At 39.2% G+C, this 20,252-nt stretch overlaps 1 protein-coding gene across 12 annotated transcripts in view; it reads right to left on the bottom strand.

Moving 5' to 3' along the window:
- Window positions 1-20,252, bottom strand: part of PLPPR1 (phospholipid phosphatase related 1) — a 600,006-nt gene that overhangs the window by 79,656 nt on the left and 500,098 nt on the right. For 5 of the 12 annotated variants that reach the window (XR_006550103.2, XR_006640884.1, XR_006550104.2 and 2 more), the window contains one exon: window positions 7,707-7,974. The exons of the other annotated variants lie outside the window; for them this stretch is intronic. The gene's annotated coding sequence lies outside the window, so the exon portion shown is untranslated. Of the gene's footprint in view, window positions 1-7,706; window positions 7,975-20,252 lie in introns of those variants that run through there. 12 annotated transcript variants of the gene reach the window in all.

Below are 20,252 nucleotides of genomic sequence, written 5' to 3'. Positions count from 1 at the left end.
TTTCCTTGTTTTTAAAATTTTGAAAGGGATATAGGAGAGGTGATTAGGAGGGTTGTGGACAAGTAGCTATTTATGCAGGGGTAAGACGGTTATAGTTTCAAATAATTTAATACAACCTTGTTTATTTAGTCTTTCCTTGTTTGAATTTCTGAGTTATTTAAAATAACTTAGCAGCTTAGTATTCTTTGCCCCTTTCCTCATATTTTGAGCCTATGTCAACATGTGTAAATTGAAAACTAACTGGGGAAGTTCCTTGGTTTACATACTGTTATTTCTCTGGATCATTGGATTAGAGACTGTGGGAATTGGAAGACACTTTACAGATTAGCCAGTTTCTTTACCAATGAGGGAAGTGAGGCTCAGACAAGCTAAGTAACTTGCTTGAGATAACAGAGTAAGTTATCCAAATACTCTGGACCAGCACAAAGCACAGTGGGTTCTTATTGTTTTTTATTGTTTAGTATTTTTGATATGTGTAAAATTAAGAGTTTGGGAATAATATACACATATTCTTAGCGACCCCATGGACTGAAGCCTACCAGGCTTCTCTGTCCATGGGATTTTCCAGGCAAGAGTACTGGAGTGGGGTGCCGTCGCCTTCTCCGACTCTATATATAAAATACACATTACTATATATAAATAGATAAGCTACAAAGACCTGCTTATTGTATAGCATAGGTACCTACTGAATATATTCAGTATCTTGTAATAACCTATAATGGATAAGAATCTGAAAAAAAAATGAGTAACTCAATCACTTTGCAGTACACCTGAAACTAACACAACATTGTAAATTCACTATCAGTTCAGTTGCTCAGTCGTGTCCGATTCTTTGCGACCCCATGAATTGCAGCACGCCAGGCCTCCCTGTCCATCACCAACTCCCGGAGTTCACCCAAACCCATGTCCATTGAATCAGTGATGCCATCCAGCCATCTCATCCTCTGTCATCCCCTTCTCCTCCTGCCCCCAATACCTCCCAGCATCAGGGTCTTCTATAATGAGTCAACTCTTCGCATGAGGTGGCCAAAGTATTGGAGTTTCAGCTTTAGCATCAGTCCTTCCAATGAACACCCTGGACTGATTTCCTTTAGAATGGACTGGTTGGATCTCCTTGCAGTCCAAGCAACTCTCAAGAGTCTTCTCCAACACCACAGTTCAAAAGCATCAATTCTTTGGCGCTCAGCTTTCTTCACAGTCCAACTCTCACATCCATAACATGACCACTGGAAAAACCATATCCTTGACTAGATGGATCTTTATTGGCAAAGTAATGTCTCTGCGTTTTAATATGCTATCATTTAATTGAATTATAGTTTAGACAGACAATTATGTGAACATATTACTTAATGCCATAAACACTTCCCATGTACAATTGACTCTTGAACAATCTGGTTTTGAACTACATGGGTCCACTTAAACCCAAATTGTTTTCATTACGTGATCCATGGGTTGGTTGAATCCTCAAAAGCAGTAGATATGGAGGAAGTGCTGATATGGAGTGCCTATTATAATTTACTCACAGGTTTTCAACCGTGCAGTGAGTCGGCTCCATAACCCTGTGCTGGTTAAGGGTCAACTCTAATCTCAGTCTATTGGATCCTATTGCAGCCCCAACCTGATGATCTCCCAAAGAGGCCACTGTTTCCTGAATTGTATATTTTTCATTTCTTTGCATATCTGTATGAGTACCTTAAATATAGGTAGGTACATATGTGTGTATGTTCACACACAGCCTATTCATGTTTTTTTGCACTGTCATTTTACTGGCTTGAAGTAGTTTTTAATAAACTCTGGACACTAATCTCTTATCAGATACACATAAAAAATATTCTCCATTATTTCTTTTTACCTTTTTAAAAAATTTATTTTTTAATTGAAGGATAATTGCTTTACAGAATTTTGTTGTTTTCTGTCAAACATCAACATGAATCAGCGATAGGTGTACATTTGTCTGCTCCCTCTTGAACTTCCCTCCCATTGACATCTTTTGATGATTACAATTTCCTGGTTTTTGTATTTCTTTAGTATGGTTTTTCAAGGTATATTTTATTGTATTTATTGATGTATGTATTGATGTATATTACATCAAAGGTATATTTTATTGTATGTCAACATAGAAATGAGATTATCTCCAAATTATAGGGATTTGATATGTACAAATGATTGTCCTAAAGTACTCTAAAGCAATTACGTTATTGGCTATAACCTCTCTATGATACTTAATTCAAGTCACATTAGTAATTGAGAAATATGATTTTGTGTACCTATTATGCCATATGGCTTTGATTTTCCACTTGCCCCACAATTCATACACAATATTTATCAATTTTTAAGTTAATTTTGATATTCTTATAAGGCATGGGATTATTTATAGGTAACCTATCAGGTCAATGTGCTGTAATCCATGAAAAATAATTTAAAAATAAATTACCTGAAGTGAATGTAGGAGGAAAAATCTGCCATGTAACTTAGTTCAGTGTATCTAAGAAAGGAAATGTTGAGTTTGGTCAGACATGAACTCATAAAAATAAAAGATTTCAAGATGAAGCAGACATGGGTCTAAGACATGAGAAGCTAAAAGATAAATCAGTCTAGATCATTAAAGTTCTCACAAGTGAAGTTTTAATGAGAAGGAAGAGGAGAAACAACTGAAAGAAACTCTCTGAGCTCTATGGAGAGCTCTCTGAGGAGGCCAGATTTGGCAATGTATACAAGATGAGAGAGAGCTAACTGAGACCAGTATAAGACAGCGAATCTCTCTCTCGTTTTCTTTCCATTTTATTAGTTTTTTAAAAATTGGAGTATAATTGCATTACAATGTTGTGTTATTTTCTGCTGTACAACAATGTGAATCAGTCACATGTGTGTAGATTATATATATATATATCTCCCCTTCCTCTTGAGCCTCCCCTTCCCCCACCCGTCCCACGCCTCTAGGTCATTACAGAGCACCCAGCTATACCGCAACTTCCTGCTCGCTATCAGTGTTACACATCATGGTGTATATGTCAGTGCCAGCCTCTCAGTTTGTCCCACCCTCTCCTTTCCCCCACTCACCATATGTCTATACCTGTGTCTTTCTATTCCTGCCCTGGAAATAGGTACAATTTTTTTTAGATTTCATATATATGTGGTAATATATGATATTTGTTTTTCAGGCAATCTTTTATAGTGTGTTCTGTTATCTAAAATCCAAAGTAAATGGTGGTTAAAAAATGCTACAATTAGATTTGATGCAACAAGACATAATGATGATTGTGATATTGATGGATGGTAATGAGAAAGCTGAATTATCTAATATTTATTTGTTTTCTCTGTCTAGAGAAAAGATCTTTAGATTGAAAAAGTGACAGTGGCATTGATCCCAAATGTAGTGTGTGATTGAAGAAAGAATAAAGTTGCTTTGAATGAGTTTAAATATGCTTTACAAGAGAAATCACATCCAGGACACTGAGAAACTTGCGAATAAGTCTTAAGAAATCACTAAGAGTAAAAGAGAAGCAGGAAGGTTAGATATGAGCATACATTATTTCCAAATTTCAAAAAATGAAGTCAGCAGACTTAAAAATATTGCTAATGATGATGATTGAATTTTACAGTTACCTGGGGGATGACTGTAGAATGTTACAGGGCAACTTTCTTTGCTTTCAGAAGAGGAAGCCCTGATCACCCTGAGCCAGATGGGTTCACTAAGGATGAGTCAGGTTATCGTAGGCTGATCTTACTTCATTCTTTAATGGAGTTACTGGCTTGGCATAGGAGGGAGGGATATGAGTTATTTATGATCTATCTAGGCTACATCCAGGAATCTGTCAAAGGTTGACCTTAGGAAATCTGAAGGACAAGACAGAAATGTGTACTGAATGATAGGTATATAGAATATTGGATGAACTAAATGAGCTTATTAACGAGTCAGTAGCAATATTAATGGAAAAATCTAGGTGTGTGCATTTCTCAGTCTTCTGTCAATGGGTTAGAAGTCAGCCTTACCAAATCTGTAAATGATGAATGTGAACTTTGAAGGGATAGCATATACACAGAAAGAAAAAAATCTGAATCTGTTGCAGGAAGGGGGATCCCTTCCGGGGCCCAAGAGTAGGCTCTTTTCTAACATTCGGAAATGAGTTGTCTGAGGGGAGACACATGCTGACAAAGCAAGAGACAGTATTGGGAAAGGGCGACTGGGAGGAGAGCAGTAGGGTAAGGAAACCCAGAATAACTGCTCTGCCACGTGGCTCACAGTCCAGGGTTTTATGGTGACAGGATTAGTTTCCTGGTTGTCTTTGGCCAATCATTCTGACTCAAGGTCTTTCCTGGTGGTGCATGCATTGGCCAAGATGGATGTCAGCGAGGTTTCTGGGAGGTGGTAGGAATATACCATGCCACCATGGCATCTCCTTTTGACCTTTCCCAAATTCTTCCAGTTGGTGGTGATTTGTTAGTTCCATGTTCCTTACTAGGACCTCCTGCCATAACATAACTTGTACAAATGGTTACTATGATGCCTGGCCAGGGTGGGCGGTTTCAGTCAGTCTGGTTCCTCTAACAAAGACAAAGTCCTCAGTGGTCTGAAATGAGAGACCAAATTTAACTCCAAGAAATTTCATAGAAACAGAAAACAGAAGCCCTAATACTTGGGTCAAAAATAATCTATTGCTCAAATATCAGGTGGTGGATATGAGAGGGGCATAAATGTAACTTAATAGAATTGCAATAAAGGAACAAGACTTAGAAAAAGAAGCCTTTCCTCTTGTGGCTGTTAGCTACTTTGTCTTTCTTGAAAACACTTGTCCATCATTTTTCCTCTTTCTGCATCCTGAACCTCTCCATCTTCACTGCTTCTAAGGACATCTTAAACATTAAAAACACAGACCAAAAAACAAAACTCCCTTCACTGTATTACTGCCTTTCGCTACCACCCAATCTTTCTACTTTTCTACAATCCAGGGCTATTGACGGGTTAACTTCATCTGCTCCAGCCACTCTCCTCAAGATGGCCTCATTTGAATAATCAATGACTTCCTAATTTAAAAACTCATTCAACACTTTTCAGTCCGAACCTTATAGGACTGGTATAATCGTATCCCTCTGCAGCAGTTGATACTCCCGGTCACTTTTTTATTCTTGAATTTCTCTCTTTCCTAGGTTTCCTTCCTTTTGTGGTTATTTTCCTGGTCTCAGACTTCTATTTCAAGTCTCTTTTGTCACTATTCTTCAAGCACACACCTCATTCTACCAGTGGCTCTGTACTTTCTTCTCATTGTTTCCTGTGGTAGGGTCTTTCCAGGGTTTCAGCTGCCTCTTCCCTGCTAAGATCTTTTATTTCTTGCATACCCTTTTCCTGAGCTCAGGACTTGAGTTTCTCCTCAACTTCTCTAATGGTTTCCTTTACCACCTATACTTTGACTATTCACAGCAACGCTAACCCAGATCTGTCTCTTGAATTCTAAACCCTTATTTCTGTATCCATACTCAACACCTTTGCCTAGATGCTTCCTAGGCATCTTATACTCACAGTTTTCCACCTGGATCATAACTCTTCTCCCTCCACCTCCTGATACCTTTTCTTGCAGTATTTCCTTCTCTGAAAAATCATACCACCCCTCATACAAGCCAGAAAATGAAGCACTGTGCCTGATTCTTCCTTCCTTCTTTCTTTTTTTTTTCTCCCCCATGTTCAGGCAGACTCCAAGTCTGGTCAGTTATATTCCCTTAATACCACGCTGCCACCAGAGCACTTTTTCTCAAACTCAGTTCTACTGATTTCCTTTTCTAGAGGATAGTAATCCCAACTCTTTAGCATGTCACCCAAACTCTTGATGAGCTGACTCCTCTCCCCTACCATTTCAATCCCATCTCATAGTTTTTCCTGCAAGTATCCAACAGACTAACCATCCATCTCTACTAAAAGTAAGATTACCTATGTATATCTTGCTTCTGTTGTACTTTTGTGCCTATTCATATATTTTTCTTTTTGCTTTGATTGTTTTCTACCTTTTTTTTCCTGATGAAATTCTTTTTTTTTCCAGCGTTATTTTTTTTTTAGTATAAATTTATTTATTTTAATTGGAGGCTAATTACTTTACAATATTGTATTGGTTTTGCCTGATGAAATTCTTTAAGGCATAATTCTTTGTGGCTTCCCTGGTGGCTCAGATGTTAAAGCGTCTACCTGCAATGTGGGAGGCCTGGGTTCAATCCCTGGGTCAGGAAGATCCCCTGGAGAAGGAAATGGCAACCCACTCCAGTATTCTTGCCCGGAGAATCCCATGGACAGAGGAGCCTGGTGGGCTACAGTCCACGGGGTCGCAAAGAGTCGGACACGACTGAGTGACTTCACTTTCTGTAGGAAGCATTTGAAACTTTCTCTTCTGTATTCCCTTAGAGCCTCATCTATACTGCAAAACAGAGCAGCAATTACTTGTTTTGCATGACAATCTTTACCACTGAACTGTGAGTTCCTCAAGGAAGTGACTAAGTTCTATTTCCCTATAGTTCCTGGTATATAGTGAACACTTAACTCATGTTTATGGAATAGATTACAGAGTCACCTCCACAAATTGGTTCTTTCCTGGCTCTCTTAACAATTCTAGAACTTACAGGCAGTGCATGTTCAGTCAGAATGTCGTGTCAGACTCTCTGAAACCCTATGGACTGTAGCTCACGAGGCTCTTCTGTTCATGGGATTCTCTAGGCAAGAGAGTGGGTTGCCATTTCTTTTCCAGGGCATCCTCCAACCCAGGGATCAAACCTGTGTCTCCTGCATTGGCAGGCAGGTTCTCTACCACTGACCCACAGGGGAGCCCTGTAGGCACTGGCGGTGCTGCTTTTCTCTGGGCTGATGAATGCATGTTTAGAATATTTTGCTCTGCTGTGATGCTGCACTTGCATTAAGGCAGACATAGACTAAAAAACTTTAAAAGAAGCACAATAAGGAATCGAACACCTTGTCAAAGGGGCAATGATCGAAGAAATGGGAACTGTGTGAAGCACCACAGAAAGAAAGTGAAAGTGAAGTCACTCAGTCGTGTCTGACTTTTTGCGACCCCGTGGACTGTCCATGGGATACTCCAGGCAAGAATACTGGAGTGGGTTGCCATTTCCTTCTCCAGGGGGATCTTCCTGACCCAGGGATTGAACCCAGGTCTCCTGCATTGCAGGCAGACACTTTAACCTCTGAGCCACCAGGGAAGCCCCCACAGAAAGAAAACAGTACCTATTACAATAGTAAGCAATTGAGAGCAAGAAACTTTTTTTTTAATTGAAGTATAATTGACATTTGACATTATATTAGTTTTAGGTGAATAAATAATGATTCAATATTTGTACACACTGAAACGATCACATCTTCCACTATATGTAGTTAGAAATTTTTTTTCTTGTGAAAAGGACTTTTAAGATTTACTCCCTTAGCAACTTTCAAATATGCAGTATAGAATTATTAATGGTAGTCTCCATGCTGTACATTACATCCCCGGGACTTATTTATTTTACAGCTGAAGTTTGTGCTTATTGACCCTCTTCAACCATTTTGCCCACTCTCACCCCTTCAAGCCATTCCTTCTCTAACCAAACACAACGATGGCAGATTAACCATGACAAGCAGACTCGTTGCTGCTTTTCTCACTAAGAAATGGAGCTGAATTATCCTTCTCTTGAAGGTAGCTTCCTTGACCAACAGAATGAGAAGAAAGTGACACAGATTTATTTAATATAAGTTTAATGTGACATCAAAGCCTCCATAAGGAAATGAAGAGCCAAAGAAACAGCCTTGAGTGTTGTATGCTAGGGCTTGGTCAGGTGCAGAGCTGAAGAGGAATCGGATAGGTTAAAATGAGGTGATTGCAGGAAACTGGGGGAAGCTTAGCAAGACCTGTTAAGATGCTTCTTGGCTTCCCTTGTCTTCAGGGAGAAGGATGCTCTTTTTCTCTGGGTGTAGGAAGAGCATCTTTCACATGAGTGTTTCTTGGCCTGTTTCAGGGAAGAAGTGTGAGGAAGGGGAGGTCAGTTAGGTCAGAAGAAACCTTGCAGCATCTACCTGGGTCTCTCACGTTTCTTCCTGTAGTGCTTCCACTCCCAAATCAAGAAGCCCAAGGCACAGAAAAAGGCCGCATGAAGGTGCTGGTGGTGCCTGCAGAGCTGAGCTCTCTGTGCTGTGCAGCAGATTCCCACTAGCTATCAGTTTTACACAAGATAATGTATAAATGTCAATCATAATCTCCCAATTCATTCCACCTTCTCCTGCCCTGCAAGTAAGTTCAAAGTTCATCAGTACCATTTTTCTAGATTCCAGGTATATATGTTAATATATGATACTTTTCTTGCTTGTTTTATAATTAAAAGATGGCAATACCCTTCATGATTGGCTTCCTAGACAGCAAAATTAAGGCTGCAAATAAAAGGGAGAAAGGGAGTTACACAGAGAGCACTAGGAATCTTGATTTTGCGTCTGCCCAAAGAGAAGGGCCTGAACTTAATGGGATGACAGACTTCTTACAAAGGTCCAATTGGTCTTGTGAGACATTTGCTGACAAAAAGCCTCAGTCTAAGTTGACTAATTTCTCAACCTTGTTGGAAACCCTCATCTAGCGCTGCTTGCTTAAGAATACGTGGACTGAGCAGGGAGGTCTAACAATTTCCAGGCATTTGTGAAGGTAGCCTTGAGGCTGGATCTTCTTGGAAACATTTAAATCACACTATCACAGAAGTTGAACTGGCCTCTTGCTTCCTGTACTAAGTTCAAAGATGACCTTTTTTTTTTTTTTTTTGACCTAGGATTTGAGACTTTATTTTGATAGAGGATCCTTTAAAGAGCTGAAAATAAAGATGTGATCAGATTAAAATTCTGGAAAGATTTCTGTGCTGTATGGACTGGAAAAAGATTATTGACCTTATCACAGAGAGTAAAGATGACCATTTTAAAAGTGTATTGGGGTAACCATGAGGATGTGTATGTGTGTATGACAGTGAGCAAGGAAGTAACAATTAGTACATAATTTGAAATTAGGAATTTTATAATCTACTGGCATACATGCTTGCTCAGTTGTGTCTGACTTTAAGACCCCATGGACCATAGCCCTCCAGTCTCCCATGTTCATGGAATTCTTTAGGCTTGAATACCAGAGTGGGCTGTCATTTCTTTCCAGGGGACCTTCCCAAACCAGGGGTTGAATTCACGGCTCTTGTGTCTCCTGCTCTGGCAGGCAGATTCTTAACCACTGTGCCACCTGGGCATTCTGTCCTAAATCTTTGCCCCTTTGATTTCACATTTATAGAAACATTTGCCTCTAACAGCTGACATCACTCTTCCTGAGGGAGAGAAGAATGCCAGTAGAAGGGCATCATCTTTCTGTTCAAATATTGAAGAAGAATTAGAGTTGTTACAGCAAAGGAAGGGAAGAAATTGCCCAATATTTTGAAAGCTGAAAAGTTTTTCCATGAATTTTCTGCCAGAATTGTTCAAAGATGCAACAGGTTGCTTTGATAGGTAGTGTGTTCTCTGTCACTAGGGAAAACCAACCAATTACTCAAAGGAGATGACATAAGAAGGGATTCATGTAAATCTGGAGCATTAGGTATTAAAGTCTGTTTATGCCTGAATTCTATAAATACTGAAGACACAGGGAGACAAATAAGGTATTCAGAAGGACTTTTCCCATTAAATATAAATATAATGTAACATCAATTACATTACTATAATCAAATGTTAGTTCTGGTTCACATTTTATCAGGTATAAAGCTCTGCTGATACCTTTAAAATTGTTTTTTCTAATACAGCCAGCCAAGCATGAAATAACTTCTAGCCACTTTAGTAAAGACTAATAGAGGAAATTACACTAATGAGAGGCTAATAAAGCAGACACAGGTGATCCAAGAAGTACTTGTCCTTGTCAGACAAGGCCAGTGAATAGTATGCTTGTTTTAAGTGAGGGGATTCTGTTCTCATTGTCCATAGAAAGGTTTTGGGAAATTTATCAGTAGGGGGCATTGGTGTTCTATCAGCAGAAGCACTTGACTCAGAGACTAAGTGCTCTTGGTAATGCTGAGCATTTTACAATGATCACAAATCAAAGCAGATAGAGAAACTATTTTTCTTAGAAAAATCCACATAGAAATGTCATCTGTTTCAAATGAAACTTAATGAAATAAAAGTACAGCATGTACATATTTGATTTTTCTAAGATAAAGATGCTGGAGGCCTTAAATTTTTTTTTTTTTTTGGTGAGAGAGGGTGGAAACACTGTCACAGCAGCTGCAGATCCAGCATTTCCAAGTCCTGGGAATTGGGAAGACAGCTGAATTGACATCATGGTAAAGTAGCATCACTAATGCTTACAGCTCTCAGTTAGCTGTAATGAGTGAAATGAAACAGTTCTTTCTGTGTTAGAAACTATTCTGATACAACAAATACTTGTCTGTTTTGCTCTCTCCCCTTTTATTGGCACAGGCAAAGGCACGTAATCATGAAAGGAATTGGGGGGAAAGGAAATATTTAGATTTGGAATGCACAGTAGATGAGATAAAGAGCCGCCTTTCTTCACACTAACACATTCACAAGCCCCATGTTCGGTCATGAATAGAGAGATTATTAAACACCAATAAAAATAAATGCAATTTTTGCACATCTACCATGACATAAACGCTAGGTGTCAGATATAATTACTTATGAATTATTATAGTTTCTAGAAACTTCTTATATCCCATTTTTCTGGATCCTCTATCCTCACAATACTTTTAGCTTTATATCTTAGAATTCTGGGACTTAAGATTTGAGATCTTATGGAATAACACAAAGGAAGGATACATTAAAACATACCTGTGCATACCTATGGCTTTCTCTGATTCAGTTCTATTTGAAGCATAAGAAAGCTGCCTAATTCTCACCTGCCCTTAATGCTCATTCAGATTTTCATCTTCATTCAACCCCTAGGTATATGGCAGACACAGACTAGGTACTCTTCTATAAAACTAACCTTGGCCCCTGGGCCACTCTGAACTCCTGGAACATGCGTTTCTAATCAGACATATTTTTATCAATTTAATAAACCCTTATAGCATATCTTTCTGATGCTGCCTATAATAACTGACAGGAAAACAGCACAACTCTAAAACAGTGGTGTTTTTGCTTTACTTTGTTTTTGAATCACCAGCTTCTTTGTGTTTGGTGGTAAATAGCACCTGCTTTAGCCATCCAAGTGTTCTGAATTGATTAAGAGAGTAAGAAGGTGTCAGAGATGGAAGGTCGTTTGTTACTTCTAAAGGCTGAGTTTGAGGATGTGGCTTAATTGGAGCCACTAATGCTGAGCCATAGACTTAGATGGACTTAACCTACTCAGTCACAGACAGCTAGAAAACCTCAGTCCTTCCCCACCAAGAAGGAACAGACTAGAACACACATTTCCTGTGGTATCTGGCTCCCACATGGAAGGAAGGAGAAAGAAGCTGAGCCACACATGCCCAGGTCATCTTCTAAACTCAAAAATGGTGAAACTTCCACCCCAGGGTGGGGGTAACCCAAGGGGGAGGAGGGGCTAGACTTTATACCCTTACAGATAGCTCTCCACACAGAAGGAAATACCAGGAGGGGGAATTGTGCTTCTGAGAGCATAAATCATCTCAATTTATTCTTGTTGGGCAGGATGAATTGGATTTTACAATAATGAAATTTATTATAAGTTAGAGAACTCTGCATCTATACCCTTATTCTTTAAACAGTCCACATTTCATCACCCCGATGAATACATCCTGGTTTTCTTCTGGAATGGCTTGACAAGAGACATGCTACATCTGGATTTTCCTTTACTGAACCTTTTAAGGCATTTAATTTCTAGAGATAACTGGATCCTTTCCAGGGGAGGGAGGGGAGAAGTATACTCGCATCTGTAATGATCTCTGACAGCGTGACACGGAGCACTGATTTTTACAGCAGTAGCCAAAATTACAGTAATTAGAGAAAATATCCACATCTTTATAAACAGAGTGTTAACTGATTCAAAAGGAACTTAATGAGAACTTACAAGAGGAAGCGCACGTTTGCTGCTCAGTATTAAACATTAATTAGCGTCAGAAGGCAATAGTCAAGTTGCCTCTCCACTTCAGTCGCTTGGCAAGGCACAGAAATTGGAGAGGTTTTTAGAATCTGCTGATTTTGCTGGCTGTGACCCTCCAACTAGATTCTCTGATTTTATTCAGGTTTGATACTGAATTTTACTTCCTGTTAAAGTCTTACTGCAGAAACTGAGAGATGAAAACTTTCAAGTGCATGGCATTTTAGGTTTAGGCATCTTATTTTAAAAAGTATTTTTAAATGCTCTCTTATTAAGATAAGTAAGCGAAGCCATATATGAAAGAGTATAATCCCAGCTATGAAACAAAACACGTATAGAAGATACTAGGACATACATCACATTATTAGCAGTGGGTTGCTTTGAATGATTGACCAATGAATGATGTTTTTCCTTTTTTTTCTGTAATTTATATACATTGCTTTTATAAATGGAAAAGAGATATTTTAATTACTTAAAATGTGATTATTCTCGTACAGTTAAATCAGTTCCCCGATATGGGCTATAAGATCCAATAAGCTACACAGGAAAATTAACTTTTTTCCCCTAAGATCCTGAGACCGGCAAATTTGATGCACTGAAAAATACCAAACACAGATAACAATTGATTCTTACACTGTACTTTTTTTTGACTGAATGACTGCAGACACACTTTATTTTCATTTCAATACAAAATTATGCTTAAGAATCAATATGTAATTGTGGCTTTGATCCAATATCAAACCACTGACCCAATACCAAACAAGCCAAACTCCTGGAAGCAAACCTAATCATTTTTTCATTCTGAGTTAAGAACTGACTAATTTTGTTGGGCGAATCATAGAAATGACCTATTTGTCACATGAATCTCCTCAGAGGCTGCAATTCAAAACAGTTTATATTGATTCCTAGGTAAATAATATAGTGACTTTGGGGGAGGGATCCGTTGCCATCTGATTTTATCAGCTCACTTATTTAGTACTTCTCCCCTGCAAATGTCCATTAACTTCCTAATTTTCCTCCCCCACTCACTCACTCTCTCAAACATTTAGGTCCAATCACCTTCTACCTGTACCCTGAATTTACTATCTTACTCTTCTAGAAGATGACATGGAGAAGGCAATGGCAGCCCACTCCAGTACTCTTGCCTGGAGAATCCCATGAATGGAAGAGCCTGGTAGGCTGTGGTCCATGGGGTCACGAAGAGTCTGACACGACTGAGCGACTTTGCTTTCACTTTTCACTTTCATGCTTTGGAGAAGAAAATGGCAACCCACTCCAGTGTTCTTGCCTGAAGAATCCCAGGGACCGGGGAGCCTGGTGGGCTGCTGTCTCAGGGGTCGCACAGAGTCGGACACGACTGAAGTGACTTAGCAGCAACAGCAGCAGAGGATGACATGCCCATTTTCTGGCTAGCATTTATTATGAACTTAATTGGTTCTTCTCGTAAATAATCTCATCTCCTAAATATTATCACATCACCAATAGTCCCACTGGAATTTATTAATACTGTTAATTTCAACCCCTGTCCATTTCTCTTCTTTTGTGTTTAAATTCATTGACTAATCAGTAATTACCTTAAACGTAAATGGGTTGAATGCCCCAACCAAAAGACAAAGACTGGCTGAATGGATACAAAAACAAGGCTCCTACATATGTTGTCTACAAGAGACCCACCTCAAAACAGGGGACACATACAGACTGAAAGTGAAGGGCTGGCAAAAGATTTTCCATGCAAATAGGGACCAAAAGAAAGCAGGAGTAGCAATACTCATATCAGATAAAATAGACTTTAAAACAAAGACTGTGAAAAGAGACAAAGATGGTCACTACATAATGATCAAAGGATCAATCCAAGAAGAAGATATAACAATTATAAATATATATGCACCCAACACGGGAGCACCGCAGTATGTAAGACAAATGCTATCAAGTATGAAAGGAGAAATTAACAATAACACAATAATAGTGGGAGACTTTAATACCCCACTCACACCTATGGATAGATCAACTAAACAGAAAATTAACAAGGAAACACAAACTTTAAACGATACAATAGACCAGTTAGACCTAATTGATATCTATAGGACATTTCATCCCAAAACAATGAATTTCATCTTTTTCTCAAGCGCACATGGAACCTTCTCCAGGATAGATCACATCCTGGGCCATAAAGCTAGCCTTGGTAAATTCAAAAAAATAGAAATCATTCCAAGCATCTTTTCTGACCACAATGCAGTAAGATTAGATCTCAATTACAAGAGAAAAACTATTAAAAATTCCAACATATGGAGGCTGAACAACACGCTGCTGAATAACCAACAAATCACAGAAGAAATCAAAAAAGAAATCAAAATTTGCATAGAAACGAATGAAAATGAAAACACAACAACCCCAAACCTGTGGGACACGGTAAAAGCAGTCCTAAGGGGAAAGTTCATAGCAATACAGGCACACCTCAAGAAACAAGAAAAAAGTCAAATAAATAACCTAACTCTACACCTAAAGCAACTAGAAAAGGAAGAAATGAAGAACCCCAGGGTTAGTAGAAGGAAAGAAATCTTAAAACTTAGAGCAGAAATAAATGCAAAAGAAACAAAAGAGATCATAGCAAAAATCAACAAAACCAAAAGCTGGTTTTTTGAAAGGATAAATAAAATTGACAAACCATTAGCCAGACTCATCAAGAAACAAAGGGAGAAAAATCAAATCAATAAAATTAGAAATGAAAATGGAGAGATCACAACAGACAACACAGAAATACAAAGGATCATAAGAGAGTACTATCAACAATTGTATGCCAATAAAATGGACAACGTGGAAGAAATGGACAAATTCTTAGAAAAGTACAACTTTCCAAAACTCGACCAGGAAGAAATAGAAAATCTTAACAGACCCATCACAAGCACGGAAATTGAAACTGTAATCAAAAATCTTCCAGCAAACAAAAGCCCAGGTCCAGACGGCTTCACAGCTGAATTCTACCAAAAATTTAGAGAAGAGCTAACACCTATCCTGCTCAAACTCTTCCAGAAAATTACAGAGGATGGTAAACTTCCAAACTCATTCTATGAGGCCACCATCACCCTAATACCAAAAGCTGACAAAGATCCCACAAAAAAAGAAAACTACAGGCCAATATCACTGATGAACATAGATGCAAAAATCCTTAACAAAATTCTAGCAATCAGAATCCAACAACACATTAAAAAGATCATACGCCATGACCAAGTGGGCTTTATCCCAGGGATGCAAGGATTCTTCAATATCCACAAATCAATCAATGTAATACACCACATTAACAAATTGAAAAATAAAAACCATATGATTATCTCCATAGATGCAGAGAAAGCCTTTGACAAAATTCAACATCCATTTATGATAAAAACTCTCCAGAAAGCAGGAATAGAAGGAACATACCTCAACATAATAAAAGCTATATATGACAAACCCACAGCAAACATTATCCTCAATGGTGAAAAATTGAAAGCATTTCCTCTAAAGTCAGGAACAAGACAAGGGTGCCCACTTTCACCATTACTATTCAACATAGTTTTGGAAGTTTTGGCCACAGCAATCAGAGCAGAAAAAGAAATAAAAGGAATCCAAATTGGAAAAGAAGAAGTAAAGCTCTCACTATTTGCAGATGACATGATCCTCTACATAGAAAACCCTAAAGACTCCACCCGAAAATTACTAGAACTAATCAATGACTATAGTAAAGTTGCAGGATATATAATCAACACCCAGAAATCCCTTGCATTCCTATACACTAATAATGAGAAAACAGAAAGAGAAATTAAGGAAACAATTCCATTCACCATTGCAACAGAAAGAATAAAATACTTAGGAATATATCTACCTAAAGAAACTAAAGACCTATATATAGAAAACTATAAAACACTGGTGAAAGAAATCAAAGAGGACACTAACAGATGGAGAAATATACCATGTTCATGGATTGGAAGAATCAATATAGTGAAAATGAGTATACTACCCAAAGCAATTTATAGATTCAATGCAATCCCTATCAAGCTACCAACAGTATTCTTCACAGAGCTAGAACAAATAATTTCACAATTTGTATGGAAATACAAAAAACCTCGAATAGCCAAAGCAATCTTGAGAAAGAAGAATGGAACTGGAGGAATCAACCTGCCTGACTTCAGGCTCTACTACAAAGCCACAGTCATCAAGACAGTATGGTACTGGCACAAAGACAGAAATATAGATCAATGGAACAAAATAGAAAGCCCAGAGATAAATCCACGCACATATGGACACCTTATCTTTGACAAAGGAGGCAAGAATATACAATGGATTAAAGACAATCTCTTTAACAAGTGGTGCTGGGAAATCTGGTCAACCACTTGTAAAAGAATGAAACTAGAACACTTTCTAACACCATACACAAAAATAAACTCAAAATGGATTAAAGATCTAAACGTAAGACCAGAAACTATAAAACTCCTAGAGGAGAACATAGGCAAAACACTCTCTGACATACATCACAGCAGGATCCTCTATGACCCACCTCCCAGAATATTGGAAATAAAAGCAAAAATAAACAAATGGGACCTAATTAACCTTAAAAGCTTCTGCACAACAAAGGAAACTATTAGCAAGGTGAAAAGACAGCCTTCAGAATGGGAGAAGATAATAGCAAATGAAGCAACTGACAAACAACTAATCTCGAGAATATACAAGCAACTCCTACAGCTCAACTCCAGAAAAATAAATGACCCAATCAAAAAATGGGCCAAAGAACTAAATAGACATTTCTCCAAAGAAGACATGCAGATGGCTAACAAACACATGAAAAGATGCTCAACATCACTCATTATCAGAGAAATGCATATCAAAACCACTATGAGGTACCATTTCACGCCAGTCAGAATGGCTGCGATCCAAAAGTCTACAAGTAATAAATGCTGGAGAGGGTGTGGAGAAAAGGGAACCCTCTTACACTGTTGGTGGGAATGCAAACTAGTACAGCCACTATGGAGAACAGTGTGGAGATTCCTTAAAAAACTGGAAATAGAACTGCCTTATGATCCAGCAATCCCACTGCTGGGCATACACACTGAGGGAACCAGAAGGGAAAGAGACACGTGTACCCCAATGTTCATCGCAGCACTGTTTATAATAGCCAGGACATGGAAGCAACCTAGATGTCCATCAGCAGATGAATGGATAAGCAAGCTGTGGTACATATACACAATGGAGTATTACTCAGCCATTAAAAAGAATACATTTGAATCAGTTCTAATGAGGTGGATGAAACTGGAGCCTATTATACAGAGTGAAGTAAGCCAGAAAGAAAAACACCAATACAGTATACTAACGCATATATATGGAATTTAGAAAGATGGTAACAATAACCCTGTGTACGAGACAGCAAAAGAGACACTGATGTATAGAACAGTCTTATGGACTCGGTGGGAGAGGGAGAGGGTGGGAAGATTTGGGAGAATGACATTGAAACATGTAAAATATCATGTATGAAACGAGTTGCCAGTCCAGGTTCGATGCACGATACTGGATGCTTGGGGCTGGTGCACTGGGACGACCCAGAGGGATGGTATGGGGAGGGAGGAGGGAGGAGGGTTCAGGATGGGGAACACATGTATACCTGTGGCAGATTCATTTTGATATTTGGCAAAACTAATACAATTATGTAAAGTTTAAAAATAAAATAAAATTAAAAAAAAATAAATTCATTGAATAAATGGCTTTATTTTCCCTTTCTACTTCCTTATTCTCTATCCTCTCCATTCAATTCTTTGTTTTATATACTTATTCTGTACATTAATTGTTTTGTGTACTTATTCTTTCTTTGGAACAGTTTTTTTTTTCTCATTTTTTACTTGTTTACACTGCACTTTAAGCATATTGTCAATCAGACCTCTAACTCAAATATTACATCCACTTAGGAAAAAATTGAAGAAACTAAAATCCAAAGAAAGGATTAGAACCTAGCTCCTTGCTTTCAAAATCCAGAGTTCACATGACTGCCCGTGTGACTGACCTGACTGATGGGCTTATGTTAGGCCTGGATGAGGGTCCTACAGTGGGTATGAAGGAAAGAGGATTAGCGATATGATTTTTTCATCATTTACCTTGTTTTGCCTGTACTCTCCAGTAGGTTGGGAGCTCCTTGCTGGAGCATGTGTGTTTATGCATGAGACTTTCTAAGCGCTCCAAACATGCTAAGTATTGCCCCTTGAGTCCGTTGAACTGACCTCAGTTGAGAGCAGAAGCAGCAGCAAAACTGAAAAGCTAGAAAAAACCACACCTTCTAAATAACCCTGGGGTCTCCTGTCTTCATTAGACCAAATGAAGACTGCACAGGTTTGGGGTGTTTTGTTTTTCTTTTATCTCAAAATTAAGTTATGTGTAGCTCAAGCCGAGTTCAGTCGCTCAGTTGTGTCCCACTCTTTGCGACCCCATGGACTGCAGCACACCAGGCTTCCCTGTCTATCACCAACTCCCAGAGCCTGCTCAAACTCATGTCCATCGTGTTGGTGATGCCATCCAACCAATTCATCCTCTGTCATCCCCTTCCCCTCCTGCCTTCAGTCTTTCCCAACAGCAGGGTCTTTTCAAATGAGTTAGTTCTTTGCATCAGGTAGCCAAAGTATTGGAGTTTCAGCTTCAGTATCAGTCCTTCCAATGAACACCCAGGACTGATCTCCTTTAGGATGGACTGGTTGGATCTCCTTGTAGTCCAAGGGACTCTCAAGAGTTTTCTCCAACACCACGGTTCAAAAGCATCAATTCTTCAGCACTCAGCTTTCTTTATAGTTCCACTTTCACATCCATACATGACTACTGGAAAAACCACAGCTTTGACTAGATGGACCTTTGTTAGCATAGTAATGTCTCTGCTTTTTAACATCCTGTCTAGGTTTGTCGTAGGTTTCCTTCTAAGGAGCAGGAGTCTTTTAATTTCATGGCTGCAGTCACCATCTGCAGTGTTTTAAAATAAATCACATCTCTCTCTTTTTTTTTAAGTCTGTTAATATCTGATTTTGAGCCACCATCACCCTGGGCCACAGGAAACTTATTTGTAATTACTAGGACTCCCCTACCGGATCTTAGTGCATCAGATAAGCCTCTGGGGTGAGTGATGGTCTATACTGGGTAGCCCTGAAGCCCACAGTACCCAGCTCATACAGTTCCTTTAGGCCCTGGGGCTCTGCTGCTTCTTTGTCACCATTAGGGCACAGGCATCTTTGCTGGGTCTTGGAGCCCCAAGGTCCAGCCTCCTTTGGTGACCTACATCGTCCTCACCTGTGAGGTCTTGCCAACTCACAGAAGTCCTGCTATGCAGCAAGACACTTGTCCCTAGCTAGTTTAAAGACCCACCTATTCAGTTTCTCTTTTCCAGTCTCAGGGAATATTCTTCCTCCTTGTCTGTCTCTCTGCTGGCCCTCAAAGACCTCCCGTCTTCCCAGTCCCTCCAGGTCTTCTAGAATAATCACTGTAAGGGGTACAAGCTCTGATAAAAGATAAGAGCCAGTAAGTTTAAGTAGCTTCAGCTCTTTTCCCCTGGCATATGCCCCTGTGATTAACAAAGCATATGGAGCCCCAGGCTACTTGTGTGGTATTGGAACAGAATGGGATGAGGGGGTTTGTGTACATGAGAGGGAGGAGAAAACATCTCAGTACACTGTTCTACCACATCAGCAACATATTTCCAAGAAGTTTACTTTCAGAAAAAGCTACCGTCTTACTTGCCCCGAGTACAAATGTATAAGTCATCAGGTCAGAGAGTAAACTTGGGAAATGAGACTGTAAGAGATGAAAAGCCTCTCTGGTCCTGGAGGAAGAGCACTGAACTGAGAGTAGGAGCCATGGGGCTGGGTCTCACTTCTCTCACTAAACTTCCTATGTGACTCTGGACAACTGACTTTCTTTCTCTGGGTCTCAGTTTCCCCAGTTGCAAAAATAAGTGATCTTGAGGGGTTGATCCAAAAGGCCCTCCAGGCCCAAGATTTGCATCTGGTGTAGTGTGTCTGGAGTGGATCTATCATTTTTATAAAAACACCTTAATACCTTGTGTATAATATTTGGCACTCTTAAATTCTATTGTTTGACTAGACAGGTACAGGGGACAATGAGGGAGCCATGGGGTGCAGGAAGCTTCCAAAGGTGACTGCCGCACGTGAGCAAGCATGGACTGAGAGAGGTCGTGTCAAAAGT

The sequence above is a fragment of the Bubalus bubalis genome, chromosome 3, assembly GCF_019923935.1.
Source record: "Bubalus bubalis isolate 160015118507 breed Murrah chromosome 3, NDDB_SH_1, whole genome shotgun sequence".
Classification (NCBI taxonomy): Eukaryota; Metazoa; Chordata; class Mammalia; order Artiodactyla; family Bovidae; genus Bubalus; species Bubalus bubalis.
Note: the sequence above shows the minus strand (reverse complement) of the source record. Positions and strands in the feature narration are given on the sequence as shown.